Genomic DNA, 17043 nt, shown 5'->3' with positions numbered 1-17043 from the left:
CTCGAACACATACGAAGAATTAATCATATCCTTACCATACCGATTCGGTCTACTATCAAGTTATTCCATCTATCTAATTTCCCTTTTGATTCATCATCAACTTGATATTCCCCCTTGCTGTAGCACCACAATTCCTCAACCCAGGCTCACTACACGAGACCCAAGCACAAGACCACACTGTCTAAGACCCATAAGCCACTGAATCCTCTCTCAAATATTCCCAGAAACACCACATTCCAAAATACTTTACTCTGAAGAACTTCCTACGAATCTAAATCTGTTACCTTTACTTTCCAGATACTGATACATAGAATCCCATAATTAACATAAAAATACCACAAGTCTTGACCTTTTCCAATGAAAACACAGTCTCTAACCACATACACAACCTTAAGACACCTGATTGTTACATGTAGGATCTTGAACACATTAAAATCATTCTCGAGATTACTTCTTATTCAAACTGCAATTCACCTGATCAAACGGACATAACCACCCGTGCCTCATTAGCACTCTGACACCGCAAGATATGACCTCATCCCAATACAAACAAATATCTTCCTGCTCCATGCACCGAGCATTCTTTACCAACAATAGCTTAAGACATCCTGTGATTCTCACACATCTACGAAGCACCATATAACCTTTGTCAAAATTTTGCTTCACTCATGCCATCCTCTGTCACGACCCGGATTTCCCACCATCGGGAGTCGTGATGGCGCCTACTATCGGAGCTAGGCAAGCCAAACCTTTTAAACATTTCCTGATTTCACCTCAACAAGAACAATATAAATATAACGAGTCATTTAAATTAAAGCGGAAGTCTTTAAAACATAGATAACTGAAAACCCAAAATGCGGAAGTTTAACATTTCTCTACCCAAGACTGGTGTCGCTATCTCACGAACTACTAAAGAGTGCTACAAACAAGTCTGAATAGAAATATATAAGTGTCTGTCTCGGTACAATGAAAACAAACTGAAAACATAGAAAGGGACTCCGGCCTGCGAACGCCAGCTAGGCTACCTCGTAAGTCCCTGGACTGAAGTCAGCTCCCGATCAATATCCTACTGCTGTGGTCCAAAAGCTGCTCCGGTACCGTGATCTGTGCAAAAGGGCACAGAAGTGTAGCATCAGCACAACCGACCCCATGTGCTGGTAAGTGCCTGGCCTAACCCCGGCGAAGTAGTGACGAGGCTAGACAGGACTGGCAAATCAGCCTATGCAGTTCAATATATATATATGCAATAAAAGGAAAGAATACATAAATTAAACAGTTAAGAGGGAGGGAAGCATACTATGGGGGAGTACAGTCCGGATATAAAGTCAACAATTTAAGTAAGAAACAGGGCAATAACAATAATTAATGAGAGCAGGAAAAATCAACAGTTGCACGGCATCAACCTTCGTGCTTTTACTCTCATTCTCACCAAAAGCAATCAAATAAAGCGCACGGCATCACCCTTCGTGCTTTCCCTCACATAACTCTCATATCATGGCACGGAATGATCCTTAGTGCAATTATAATCAAATCAGAGCACGGAATGTCCCTTCGTGCATAAATAATCAAAACATGGCACGGAATGACCCTTCGTGCAAATATAATCAAAATATGGCACGGAATGACCCTTCGTGCATTATCACTCTTCCTCACCCAAACCGTAATCACAACCAAACGGGGCGAGGGGATAAACAAATAATAAGAAATGTCCCGGCAAGGGAAATACACAATTAAACAGCTAAATCCCGGCAAGGGAGCAACAACAATAACTTTCACATCCCGGCAAGGGAGATAATCAATATACTCAAACCATCCCGGCAAGGGATTAATCATATTTCCTTCTATTTCCTTCATTTCTTACCCAATAGTCTTTTATTGTTCGAGCCAACGCTCCAAAGGATTTACAATTCACAATTCAATGCTCATACTCTTCACATTACATAGGATTTATCAATTAACATGGAAGAGTCCCAACAATATCAGAATAAGTACAAACAAGGACCCACGGTCATGCTAGACACCGGTGTATAGATACTCGTCACCATGCCTATACACCGTACTCGATTTATTTAGCAATTAGCAAATAATAACACTCTAATCCTATTCCCTCAAGCCAAAGTTAGATCAAACACTTACCTCGGTCCAAAGAATAGCAATCAATCCTCAAATACCGCCTTTCCTCTACAATCCGACTCCGAAACAATGATATCTAGGCATAATTAATTCAATAATATCAATAAAGACTCAATGGCAACATCCCATAGCCTAGATATGAATTTCCTAGCATTCTTCCAAAAATACCAAAATTCGACACCGGGCCCACATGGTCCAAACACGAGGCTCGGACCAAAACCTAGTCACCCATAACCCCACGAGTTCAAATATACAATTTGTTTTAAGATTCGACCCCAAATTGAGGTTGAATCACCCAAAATTCTCAAAACCCTAACTCTACCCAAAACCCCTAATTTCTACTATGGTTTCATGTTTTTAGGCCTAGGAATTAACTAATTAATGAAGAAAAATAAAGGAATTAGGTGGGGAATTACTTACCCAAGTGACCTTGAAGAAGGGAGGCTTCAATGGGGTCCTAAGGCTTGAAGGAGAAGGGAGCTCGTGAGAAAAAGTGAAGAAATCCCGTAGCTATTCTGTTTTTAGACTTTAAAAATCGCTGGGCAAAAATGCCCTTCGCGTTCGCGGGAAAGGGGCCGCGTTCGTGAAGGGTTAGTTCAACTGATCATCGCGTTCGCGATGAGGAGGCTGCGAACGCGAAGAGAAAGACTGGGGGGTCCAGGGAAATGCTCTACGCGAACGCGGTGAGGGAGGAACTGAAGCTACGCGAACGCGGGAATCAATCCGCGAACGCGAAGAAGGGGACCTGGCCACCATCGCGATCGCGTAAGGCCGATCGCGAACGCGAAGAACAAATCTAGCCTGCAACAGCTGAAGAAAACCTGCTATATTTCTAAGTGCAAAACCACCCCGAACCACCTCCGGATCACTCCCGAGTCCTCGGGGCTCCTAACCCATCACACACATTAACTCAACAACATCCTACGAACTTAACCGTGCGATCAAATCGCCAAAATAACATCATAAACGAGGAATCAAACCTCAAAATCAACACCTTTCATTCTAACTTCATAAACTTCAAACTTTAGATATTTAGGTCCGAAACACGTCAAATGACGTCCGATTTCGACCAAATTTCACAGAAAGCGCTTAAACCATATATAAGACTTGTACCGGGCGTCGGAACCAGAATACGAGCCCGATACCACAGTCTTTTAATTAATTTTCATTTCCATTTTCCTTAATATTTTCAGAAAAACAATTTCACAGAAAAATTCTTTTCTCGGGCTCTAGACCTCGGAATTCGACTCCGGGCATATGCCCGAGTCCCATATTTTTCTACGGACCCTCCGGGACCGTTAAATCACGGGTTCGGGTCCGTTTACCAAAAAAATGTTGACCAAAGTCAACTTTAATCATTTTAAAGCCACATTTTGAAATTTTTCACAGAATTTAACATATAATCTTTCCGGCTACGCGCTCGGACTGCGCACGCAAATCGAGGCAAGTAAAAATGAGGTTTTCAGGGCCTCGGAAGCGCGGAATGAATGAGGAAACAGGTGATGACCCTTTGGGTCGTCACATCCTCGGCTCAATTTCCGCAACTAGAACTGATTCGCCAGCATGACTCAAACCGGAACCAACATAGCACATAACTGTACAATTAGCTAATCAATAGCAAACTCTCCAACTTGGCTCGAAGCCACAGATCAAAACACTCCCAATAACTCATAACGCACATACTCCATTGCTGCCTTAATACCATAGTGAGATTAAACTCAATCCTTCATAAGCTTGTGGAAACACAAACCATTTAGAAATTTTTTTTTAACTCTTCTGCAAATCTCGCATTCACTCACACAACAGTTAAGCCCACTCTCTAGGCGATCCAATTTAGATGTCAACACATTTTCTTCACTTGTAAATGCGATCTTCTAATAGATAACATAAGGATCACACAACTTTAGAACACTCCGCAGGAGATGACCCACCTGCTTTTCCTCCAACTACCATTTCTGTATACCTTCCACCGTCCTAAACTGTACGCAGTCGCTTAGTCTTCCTGAGTCTGAACTCATACCGCAACATAAAATTTTTACTTCACTCTCAACGGAAATATGAAAAGATTCTTCACGCGCCCAAAACTCAGGCTATACCTCGAATCGCAATGGAATTCAAACACCTAATAGTTCTTCTATCATCCAGTAGGCCTTCCTCATCACCTCCAAGTCACATAGATGCACCTTGCAGCACTAACATACTCACCACGTAGCTAACCAGCCGTCACTCCCACTAATAGGGGCAATGATGAACATATAAGTTCGAAACACTTGCTCACACAATCAGCACCTCGGTGCTCAAGCCATAGGAAAAGATCCGGCCTCAGGTCCTCCAGACTGGCCCAACACAAACTCACAGAGGTTACATCTCGCCCCTCGATCGGGGAATCACTGAGTTCAATTGTCTGAAAATATGGTAAGAAACCAGTAAAAACAATCCCTGAAGGATTCAATCAGTTGGCACGAGGCCAAATTATGACAATTAATCCATTTTTATAAGGATCTCGCTAAGCTTCAATCAATTAGGTAGTAATTTTTATTAAGCGGGACGGACCAAGTCACGATCCCTGACGGTGCTCTACCCCACGCCCGTTATCCGGCGTGCAAGTCACCTCAACATAGCACTACAATGTGCAAATTCGGGGTTTCAAACTCTCAACACAGCATTTACATCTATTACTAGCCTCAAGCCGGCCAAAATCCTAGCTCGCTATGCCCTTGCCTCTCAAATCGACCTCCTCGCGCGTCGAATCTGAACAAAACCACAATGAATACGTCACATTATGCTATAGCATCAATACCCAATCCAAAATAATCGAAAAACATCAATAATCCCGAAATTGACAAAACCCGAGCCCCGGGCCCACTTCTCGAAACTCAAAATTTTTTACATAAAAGTGTTGTTCATATTCTCCCGATTCCGTACATATAAAGAACATCAAAATCGGAGTCCATTTGACCCCTCAAATCGACCCCTAAAGGTCTCATAATCTCAGGCCCCAAAATCCTATTTTTCTACTGTTTTTCATGAATTAAAGGCTGGGATTATGGTCTATAATCACCCATAAACGAGTTTTAATAATAAAATCACTTACCTCTGTGATACCCACTGATTTTCTCTCTTAAAAATCGCCTCAGAAGCTTCTTCCCGTTCAAAAAATGGAAGAAAACTCGACCTGCTCATTATAGGTATACTAATCACGCGTTTTACTGCTCCCAATGGATTCCTTGTGAAATTCTAATGAATTTAGGATTTTGAACCACTCAATTTGACCTTATAATGAAGGAGATATGTAGGTTTTAAGATTTGCAAATAGTGCAGGTTTTTAAGACGCCGCCAGGGGCAATTTCGTCATTAACCTGAATATCTGGGCAACCTTGGTAAAATGGCCATAAAATCCTCATACGATGTCCAAATTCGACGATTCTTTTTGCTATGGGTCCGTATTTACGATACGGATCTAATGCTTCATTCAAAACAGTAATCGAAGCTCATTTGTTTAATATTATATCATTTATGCTTGAAAAAACGACGTCGAAGCATAAGAAAAACGAGCACAACGCAGCCCAAACCTATCCGAAACTCACCCGAGCTCCTCGGGACCGCATACGAACATACTAACACGTCATATATGATCATTCAAACTCAGTTGCACTCTCAAAAAATCAAAACTAACATCAAAACACCAAATTTACATCGGATTCAAGCCTAAGTTCTTCTAAAACATCCGAAACACGCATTTGATCAAAAACCCAACCAAATCTCCTCCGAATAACCTGAAATTTTGCACACACATCCCAAATCACCTAACGAAGCTACAGCAACTCTCGGAATTCCATTCCGACTCTCGGATCAAAATCTCACCTATTAACCGGAATTCGCCAAAATACTAACTTCGCCAATTCAAGCCTAATTCTACACCGGACCTCCAAAATCACTTCCGATCACACTCCTAAGTCACAAATCATCCCCCGAAGCTAATCGAGTCGTCGGAATCCACATCCGACCCCTCTAACTCATAGGTCAACATCCGGTTGACTTTTCCAAAACAAGCCTTCCTTAAAGAGACTAAGTGTCTCATTTCCTTCCAAAAATCAACCCAATTCAACTCGTTCACACAAGACACTGATAATGAAGCATAACGAAGCAGGAAATGGGGGAAACGGAGCGGTTCTCATGAGACGATGGGTTGGGTCGTCACATCCTCCCCAACTTAAACAAACGCTCGTCCTCGAGCGTACCCAGAGTTGTCCTAGAAGCCAACCAATAGCTGAATGACCTTACCAAGCATATACCCGGGGGTGATCCCACGTCACCCTATCTCGCATAGGTCCGATAACACAACATAGCTGAAATTTCACAATCCATCTAGTCCATAAACCATAGAACCACATTGCACTTTCCGAAATCAACACAAGATCAGAACCTCACATCTATACTCAGAATATCTCCACGTGGCCTCGCTACAATGCGCGATCCTATCCAAACACTGTTACACATGAAACACCTCAAGTCACTATGCTCAAAATCGACAGCCACGCACAATTTGATGTCTGGAACCAAAGCAATTCATTACACCCATGGTGAAACAAACAACATACGCCACGCAACCCGTAACCAATACTCCATTTACCGAGAAACACCCAATTACTCTTCACGCTCGACTCTCACTATGAATCCCCAATAGAACCGCACCACATGTGCCCATAACCAACAAATCATAACGTCTCACAACACCGAAAAGCAACTCATAGCTCTCCTCAAATCACTAACAAGCTCAATAACGATTGAATCAACATATCCCTCAACAATACAATTCTGGGCCAACCAAGCCAACTCAAGCTAAACACGTATCCACATCGGCCTACCAACGTACTCATTACCAAGAAAGCCTGAAGCTGCTCCTTCCACTACTATAACTCCAGCCGGAGCCGTACAATACGGTGCCCGGCACCAAATCAATATCGAAATCCACAACCTCGCCCGGCGACATGCCCGGCCACAAGAAACGCATCCGAAAAGTCCCTTAACACCGGAACGGAACCAATGGTAGGAACCTCTGCACTGACATCCATCACGAAGGCCCAATTAAGAAAAGCAATCCTTCCCAGCCGTCCACTGGGTCTTTGAAATATAAACAACTCTACAAGAACATAATCCAATGCACCTCGCCACTCAACCCATGGCATTTCCGGCATAGCCCGCAGCGCAATAGTTAAGCACCACCTAACACTAAGACAACCAGTCTGAATTTCAACATCACATCCAAAATCTAACATACCAGCAAATAAAGATCCACTCGAGCCTCCAAATCCTGATTGCCGCTAAACGGTGCCGAATACACACGATCCACAACCACGACATAGCCTGTACATGAGAACTCCCAGTCTCCAACTTCATATAGCACACGAATCATCATACCTGATCCCAATTTTTGCCGTCTGAACGCATACCACACCTTAAATACCCATTCACTCCACGATAGATACATTAAAATTTCCTGTGCCACCAAGCAAACCTGAATACCACCAGTTGATCCAACAAGAAAATGCTGCAATACTACCGAAGTATCATCGGTTTAATCACATTACCCTTTTTCTGAGACATATACTCTCATCAAATCTCTTCCAATTAGCAGCACCATTTCCTCGATTATCTGAGGCTACCCGTTGCCTATGAGTTTTATGAACTTCTTTTCAGAACAGAACTAAAACCTCGTACACGCAAATCTCGATCCTCCACAACATACCGCATATACCATACCATCCAAGGATAGCAGGAAAACTTTTATCTCCCTTCCGAGCCACAGACATCTACACACTCAACTAGTCAAGAACTTCCATTGATCCCATCTAGAAGAAAAATCATTACACATTCCATGTCTCTTATATTCGTAGAAAATGCACCTCTTCAACCATGGTAGAAATCAACAAGAACTCTCTCAATTCCGTTTGCATAAATTAAACTGCCAGGACGGAATCCTTTTAACTCGACCAAGCTAAGCAAGCCATCAAAACCCAAGAGCATTGCTGCAAAATACTTTTAAGGGCTCATTACCTCGAACACATACGAAGAATTAATCATATCCTTGCCATACCGATTCGGTCTACTATCAAGCTATTCTATCTATCTAATTTCCCTTCTGATTCATCATCAACTTGATATTCCCCCTTGCTGTAGCACCACAGTTCCTCAACCCAGGCTCACTACACGAGACCCAAGCACAAGACCACACTGTCTAAGACCCATAAGCCACTGAATCCTCTCTCAAATATTCCCAGAAACACCACATTCCAAAACACTTTACTCTGAAGAACTTCCTGCGAATCTAAATCTGTTACACTTTACTTTCCAGATACGGATACATAGAATCCATTAATTAACATAAAATACCACAAGTCTTGACCTTTTCCAATGAAAACACAGTCTCAAACCACATACACAACCTTAAGACACCTGATTGTTACATGTAGAATCTTGAACACATTAAAATCATTCTCGAGAGTCATTTACTTCTTATTCAAACTGCAATTCACCTGATCAAACGAACATAACCACCCGTGCCTCATTAGCACTCTGACACCGCAGGATATGACCTCATCCCAATACAAACAAACATCTTCCTGCTCCATGCACCGAGCATTCTATACCAACAACAGCTTAAGATATCATGTGATTCTCACACTTCTATGAAGCACCATATAACCTTTGTCAAAATTTTGCTTCACTCATGCCATCCTCGGCTCAATTTTCGCAACCAGAACTGATTCGCCAGCATGCCTCAAACCGGAACCAACATAGCACATAACCGTACAATTAGCTAATCAATAGCAAACTCCCCAACTTGGCTCGAAGCCACAGATCAAAACACTCCCAACAACTCATAACGCACATACTCCATTGTTGCCTTAATACCATAGTGAGATTAAACCCAATCCTTCATAAGCTTGTGGAAACACAAATCATCTAGAATTTTTTTTAACTCTTCTGCAAATCTCGCATTCACTCACACAACAGTTAAGCCCACTCTCTAGGCGATCCAATTTAGATGTCAACACATTTTCTTCACTTGTGAATGAGATCTTCTAATAGATAACATAAGGATCACACAACTTTAGAACACTCCGCAGGAGATGACCCACCTGTTTTGCCTCCAACTACCATTTCTGTATACCTTCCACCGTCCTAAACTATACGCAGTCGCTTAGTCTTCCTGAGTCTGAACTCATACCGCAACATAAAATTTTTACTTGACTCTCAACTGGAAACATGAAAAGATTCTTCACGCGCCCATAACTCAGGCTATACCTCGAATCGCAATGGAATTCAAACACCTAAAAGTTCTTCTATCATCCAGTAGGCCTTCCTCATCACCTCCAAGTCACATACATGCACCTTGCAGCACTAACATACTCACCACGTAGCTAACCGGCCGTCACTCCCACTAATAGGGGCAATGCCGAACATATAAGTTCGAAACACTTGCTCACACAATCAGCAACTCGGTGCTCAAGCCATAGGAAAAGATCCGGCCTCAAGACCTCCAGACTGGCCCAACATAAACTCACAGAGATTACATCTCACCCCTCGATCGGGGAATCACAAGCCATCAAGGCACATCTGATACTAAGCGCTCATGCGCACGTACGAACACGTGGAAGGAATTTAAAGAGTTTCTTTTCAAGCTGAATCAAGGACGCACGATAAGAATTCAAGAATGTGAAGTTTTCCTAAAGGTTCTGCAGCCTCTCGAGGATAAGTACAGACATCTCTGTACCGATCCACGAGACTCTACTAAACCGGCTCATGACTCGCGAGCCAAGTAACCAAGGCTCTGAAACCAACTTATCACGACCCCAACCCCGGTCATGATGGCGCCCAACACCCTGCTAGGCAAGCCTGTCCAATTCAACAACCTTAACCCTTTTTATACAGTTCATGATTCAATTAACACAAATAATTACTTAGTCATAATACTGAAACTCTGAAATATAATTAAAACATGCGGAAAACCCAAGTAGAAATACTACTACACAGCCCGAAGAATCCGATGTCACAAGTCTGAGCCTCTAATACACCGGTGTCAACCTACTACATATTGCTTTAAAGAAATACGAAAATAAAGCAAGTAGGTTAGATGGGAAGATCAGGACTGCGGACGTCATGCAGCTACCTTGATGCTCCCAAATATGATGCTCGGCAAAGAAATCCTCACTCAGCCTCAGTGGGTGCACATAGATCTGCACACAGGGTGCAGGGAGTAATGTGAGTACTTCCAACCCAGAGAGTAATAAACATAAACAAGGGTGGAGAGTAAGAAATCCTGGATAGGCACAATGTAAGCTATAATTACAGCAGTTTAATCCAGATAATGTCAACTCAATAAACCAATGAAAGCAATGATGCTGCAACAGATAAGTAAATGAATGACAATCAATTAAGACATGCAACAAATAGTACGGTACTCTCTAGTACCCGCTGGGGCGTGCAGCCTGCTCCATTTATTTATCATCGACGGCGCTCACTGGGGGTGTGCAGACTCCGGGAGGGGCCCATACGGCCCAAGCGCAATATCAAGCCATCTCGTGGCATCCATTAGGCCCTAAGCCTCATATCAATATCAATATAATACTGCTGCGGCGCACAGCCCGATCCCATACTCAGTCCAGAATCATATATGCTCCTCGGGCACAATAATATAGAAATATTCAGCCCAAACTTCATTGGAAATATTATTTAAGTTCCAAGTTTTGAGAAAAAGTGGCTGAGTTTGCAAAATAGTACTAAATACTAGGACTGAGTTCAATTGTCTGAAAATATGGTAAGAAACCAGTAAAAACAATCCCTGAAGGATTCAATCAGTTGGCACGAGGCCAAATTATGACAATTAATCCATTTTTATAAGGATCTCACTAAGCTTCAATCAATTAGGTAGTAATTTTATTAAGCGGGACGGACCAAGTCACGATCCCCGATGGTGCTCTACCCCACGCCCGTTATTCGGCATTCAAGTCACCTCAACATAGCACTACAATGTGCAAATTCGGGGTTTCAATCCCTCAACACAGCATTTACATCTATTACTAACCTCAAGCCGGCCAAAATCCTAGCTCGCTATGCCCTTGCCTCTCAAATCGACCTCCTCGCGCGTCGAATCTGACCAAAACCACAACTAATACGTCACATTAGGCTATAGCATCAATACCCAATCGAAAATAATCGTAAAACATCAATAATCCCGAAATTGACAAAACCCGAGCCCCGGACCCACTTCTCGAAACTCAGAAATTTTTACAGAAAAGTGTTGTTTATCTTCTCTCGATTCCGTACATATAAAGAACGCCAAAATCGGAGTCCGTTTGACCCCTCAAATCGACCCCTAAAGGTCTCATAATCTCAATCCCCAAAATCCAATTTTTCTACTGTTTTTCATGAAGTAAAGGCTGGGATTATGGTCTATAATCACTCATAAATGAGTTTTAATAATCAAATCACTTACCTCTGTGATACCCACTGATTTTCTCTCTTAAAAATCGCCTCAGAAGCTTCTTCCCGTTCAAAAATTGGAAGAAAACTCGACCTGCTCATTATAGGTATACTGTTCACGCGTTTTACTGCTCCCAATGGATTCCTTGTGAAATTCTAATGAATTTAGGCTTTTGAATCACTCAATTTGACCTTATAATAAAGGAGATGTGTAGGTTTTAAGATTTGCAAATAGTGCAGGTTTTTAATACGCCGTCAGGGGCAATTTCGTTATTAACCTGAAAATCTGGGCAACCTTGGTAAAATGGCCATAAAATCCTCATACGATGTCCAAATTCGACGATTCTTTTTGCTACGGGTCCGCAATTACGATACGGATCTAATTCTTCATTCAAAACAGTAATCGGAGCTCATTTGTTCAATATGATATGATTTATGCTTGAAGAAACAACGTCGAAGCATTAGAAAAACGAGCACAACGCAGCCCAAACCTATCCGAAACTTACCCGAGCTCCTCGGGACTGCATATGAACATACTAACACGTCACATATGATCATTCAAACTTAGTTGCACTCTCAAAACACCAAAACTAACATCAAAACACCAAATTTACATCGGATTCAAGCCTAAGTTCTTCTAAAACTTCCGAAACGCGCATTTGATCAAAAACCCAACCAAATCACCTCCGAATGACCTGAAATTTTGCACACACATCCCAAATCGTCTAACGAAGCTCCAGCAACTCTCGAAATTCAATTCCGACCCTTGGATCAAAATCTCACCTGTCAACCGGAATTCGCCAAAATACTAACTTCGCCAATTCAAGCCTAATTCTACACCGGACCTCTAAAATGACTTCCGATCACACTCCTAAGTCACAAATCATCCCCCGAAGCTAACCGAATCTTCGGAATCCACATACGAGCCCTCTAACTCATAGGTCAACATCCGGTTGACTTTTCCAAAACAAGTCTTCCTTAAAGAGACTAAGTGAAATTCTAATGAATTTAGGCTTTTGAATCACTCAATTTGACCTTATAATAAAGGAGATGTGTAGGTTTTAAGATTTGCAAATAGTGCAGGTTTTTAATACGCCGTCAGGGGCAATTTCGTTATTAACCTGAAAATCTGGGCAACCTTGGTAAAATGGCCATAAAATCCTCATACGATGTCCAAATTCGACGATTCTTTTTGCTACGGGTCCGCAATTACGATACGGATCTAATTCTTCATTCAAAACAGTAATCGGAGCTCATTTGTTCAATATGATATGATTTATGCTTGAAGAAACAACGTCGAAGCATAAGAAAAACGAGCACAACGCAGCCCAAACCTATCCGAAACTTACCCGAGCTCCTCGGGACTGCATATGAACATACTAACACGTCACATATGATCATTCAAACTTAGTTGCACTCTCAAAACACCAAAACTAACATCAAAACACCAAATTTACATCGGATTCAAGCCTAAGTTCTTCTAAAACTTCCGAAACGCGCATTTGATCAAAAACCCAACCAAATCACCTCCGAATGACCTGAAATTTTGCACACACATCCCAAATCGTCTAACGAAGCTCCAGCAACTCTCGAAATTCAATTCCGACCCTTGGATCAAAATCTCACCTGTCAACCGGAATTCGCCAAAATACTAACTTCGCCAATTCAAGCCTAATTCTACACCGGACCTCTAAAATCACTTCCGATCACACTCCTAAGTCACAAATCATCCCCCGAAGCTAACCGAATCTTCGGAATCCACATCCGATCCCTCTAACTCATAGGTCAACATCCGGTTGACTTTTCCAAAATAAGCCTTCCTTAAAGAGACTAAGTGTCTCATTTCCTTCCAAAAATCAACCCAATTCAACTCGTTCAAACAAGACACTAATAATGAAGCATAACAAAGCAGGAAATGGGGAAAACGGAGCGGTTCTCATGAGACGACGGGTCGGGTCGTCACAATTGCATATTGCCACTAAATATGGAAACAAGTTCATTGCTCGAGTACTAATTGATGGAGGTTCTGGACTTAATATATGTCCCCTCAACACACTTAATGAGTTGGAAATCAACATAGAAGCAATTCGGGGAAGCGATATAAGTGTTAGAGCATTTGATGGAGTTAAAGGGACGTCATTGGGAAAATATGTTTGGAGTTGTTAATCGGACCTGTGGAGTTCCCCATTGAATTCCAAATATTGGATATTTCCTCAACCTACCATCTATTGTTGGGTAGGCCATGGATTCATATGGCTGGTGCAGTTCCATCCGCCTTGCATCAAAGTTTGGAATTTGAATGGGATCACCATAAAATTGTAGTTCATGGAGAAGGAAACCGCTCTACTTACTCTTACTACTCGATACCTATCACTGAGGGAATAGAAAGGTTGGATGAAGCAACTTTCTATCGCAGGGAGATTATAAATGATGTGAAAACATTTGAAGGATTGAAAACTAATGAAGTAATGCTGAAGAAAGTCGACATTTCCTTTTCCCCGTTGGATCAGACATTTTCCAAGTCGACAACTAAAGCAACTGTTGGAGATGAACTCATTGTGGGGGTCAAAAATCTGTCTATGACCGTGATAGAAGCTGATAACAATAAGGTTATGAAAGATTGCACCAAGATATCGGCCACTTCGGATGTTGAACCAGAGAAAACCTTAGAGATCTGAACTTGTATCGTCTCTGGTTCACCGGGATCTTGGTAGAATGAGCTAGTAGTAACACTTTTTGTATTAGCACGATTCCAAATTGAGGCCTGAATCGTGTCTAACTTTTGTTGTTTTGCCTCATCTTTTGAAAGCTTAAACGCAAAATCAATGAATGCACTTTCTATTTTTCCTAACTTTCTATTTTATTTTAATTATTTATTATCTTATATCTAGCAAAATCACAAATCTGTCAATTTTATGATTGTGACACATACGAAACAAACGAACAAAGTGTGAATTCCAACTAAAATTGAAGAACATGAAGACAACATGGAGAAAACTTAGGGACAAGACTAGATTCAACTTGGAAGAATTTGAAATAGGCAATGGACAATAAAACAAGCATATGAAGACGACTTTAGATTTAGTTTTGTGCCTTTTTATTAATGAACTACGCTTGACCTGATTCCCGTTTAAGAGGGGATACGTAGGCAGCCCTGTGGGTTCGGTCACATTATAAAATTTAATATTCCTCCCAAGCTGGAAATTGGGGCATTTTTTGGGGATAACTTAGACAAGTAATGATTGGACATCGTCAAGCTACGGATTGATCCTTGCTATCCATAAAAGGAATATATAGATAAAGGACGTTCGACTTTTTCGAAAACGTGTCACAATCTAAAAACTGACAGAAATTTTTTATGATATACCTATACATAATTAAAAAAAGCATATACTTACATATATTATGTCTTTCAAATAACTTGCTTCTTCAAAATATTTTACTATTGTTCATCTACCAAGTCTTGGATGGAGATCACAAGATACAGGCAGACACGAACAATGGAGCATCAACAAAGCCGAGCTTCAAGTCAACACGAATCAACACCCTCTCCCAAACTAAGAATTTTTCTTTGAATGCGGGAACGACAAAGTTACAAATGATGACATTGAATCAATGTCAAGTTTACACAATCATGACTGAAAGCATCATTGTGTGCCATAACCCGACTATAAATCAGATAACTTCATCTCTCATTTTATCTACATATCTTTTCTTTACTTCATTATGACTTTATTACTTTTAACATCTTCGCCTAAATTTTGCAGGTGAATCACAAATTGTAAGAATCAATAATCGAGTCTACTGATCAAGACTGTAGCAGCTTAATTATTAAGCCAGACGGACTCAACATCAAGTCTAGCGCTCAAGATCATAAGCGTGACAAGAATCAGAATTAGCAAACAAGTTCATCGATCAGAAGCACCATTTGTTCCACCACATCTTAAATTATCACAAACCAGTGGGCTTTGTTCCTTACTCTATTATTTGCTTTATCCTTTCTTATACATTGACAAATTTAGTTATTATTATCTTTTGGCATGTTCGCCCTTAATTGGATAATAAGCATGTCTGCCTTCAATAGGACATTTTAGTTATATCCACCCCCGAATTGGATATGCACATTTGGGTTTATCTACTTTTGAATATGATATTTTTGACAACTTTATCCTGAACTTTACAGGAATAAACATCAAGCCTCCAAAGACTAATGGAGGCATCATCACCAAAGTCTCCAAAGACAACTGGAGATATCATTCGGCTACACGGCCTCATCTTTATAAGCCAAACGACTTCATTCCTACTTTATCATTAACTCTACCCTCTACTTTATCATAACTTTATGACTTTATAATTTTATCCTGAACTTTACAGGCAACTTTGCCCAAAAATTACACGCATAATTTATCATCAAGTCTCCAAAGACAACCGGGGGCATCATCATCAGCATCAAGTCCACCGACCACAATTGGAGGAATCACTCAGGCTTGTCCGCCTTCAATAGGACATTTAGGCTCGTCCGCCTTCAATTGGACATTTAGGCTTATCCGCCTTCAATAGGATATTTGGGTTCGTCCGCCCTCAAATAGGACATACCGGGTTTCGTTCGCCCTCAAATAGAACATATTGGGTCGTCTACCCTCTAATTGGACATATCAGGTTCATCCACCTTCTAATAGGATATATCGGGGTCGTCTACCCTCAAATAGGACAATATCAGGTTCATCCGCCTTCGAATAGGATACACTGGGCTAGTCCACCCTCAAATAGGACAAATTGGGCCGTCTACCCTCTAATGAGACATAACGGGCAACTTTACCCAAGACTTTACGAGCATACTCAAGTCCCCGAAGACAATCGGAGATATCATTAAGCCACACGGCTTCATCATCATATGCCACACGGCTTCATTCCTACTTTAACACTGACTTTATCCTCTACTTTACCATGACTTTACTATAATTTTACGAATTTACAAATGACTTTACTCATGAACTTTACAGGAAACTTTGTTCAAGATTCTACGAACATCAATATCAAGTCCGCCATTCAAGATCTGCGATACAATCATAAGCCAAATGGCTTTACTTTTTACTTTATTATTAACTTTACCCTCTACATTATAGCGGCTTTATGACTTTAGGACTTTACTAATGATTTTACCTTAAATTTTATAGTAAAATTTGTATCCAAATTTTATAAGCAAAGCGTCACTGCGACCTTCAAGACGTTTGCACAAGACTTTACAAGACACAGTTCGTGGAGCGATGTCATTTCAGATAGCCACAGCTTCACTTTTATTCATATAGCCTAACGATTTTACTCTTATCTGAGCGCGTGTGGATATGTGTGTGTGTGTGTGTGTGTGTCTATATATATATATATATATATATATATATATATATATATTACTTACTCTATCTA

Source organism: Nicotiana attenuata, chromosome 3 (assembly GCF_001879085.1).
Source record: "Nicotiana attenuata strain UT chromosome 3, NIATTr2, whole genome shotgun sequence".
Lineage (NCBI taxonomy): Eukaryota > Viridiplantae > Streptophyta > Magnoliopsida > Solanales > Solanaceae > Nicotiana > Nicotiana attenuata.
The sequence above is the reverse complement of the archived record's forward strand: the minus strand, read 5'-3'. Positions refer to the sequence as shown.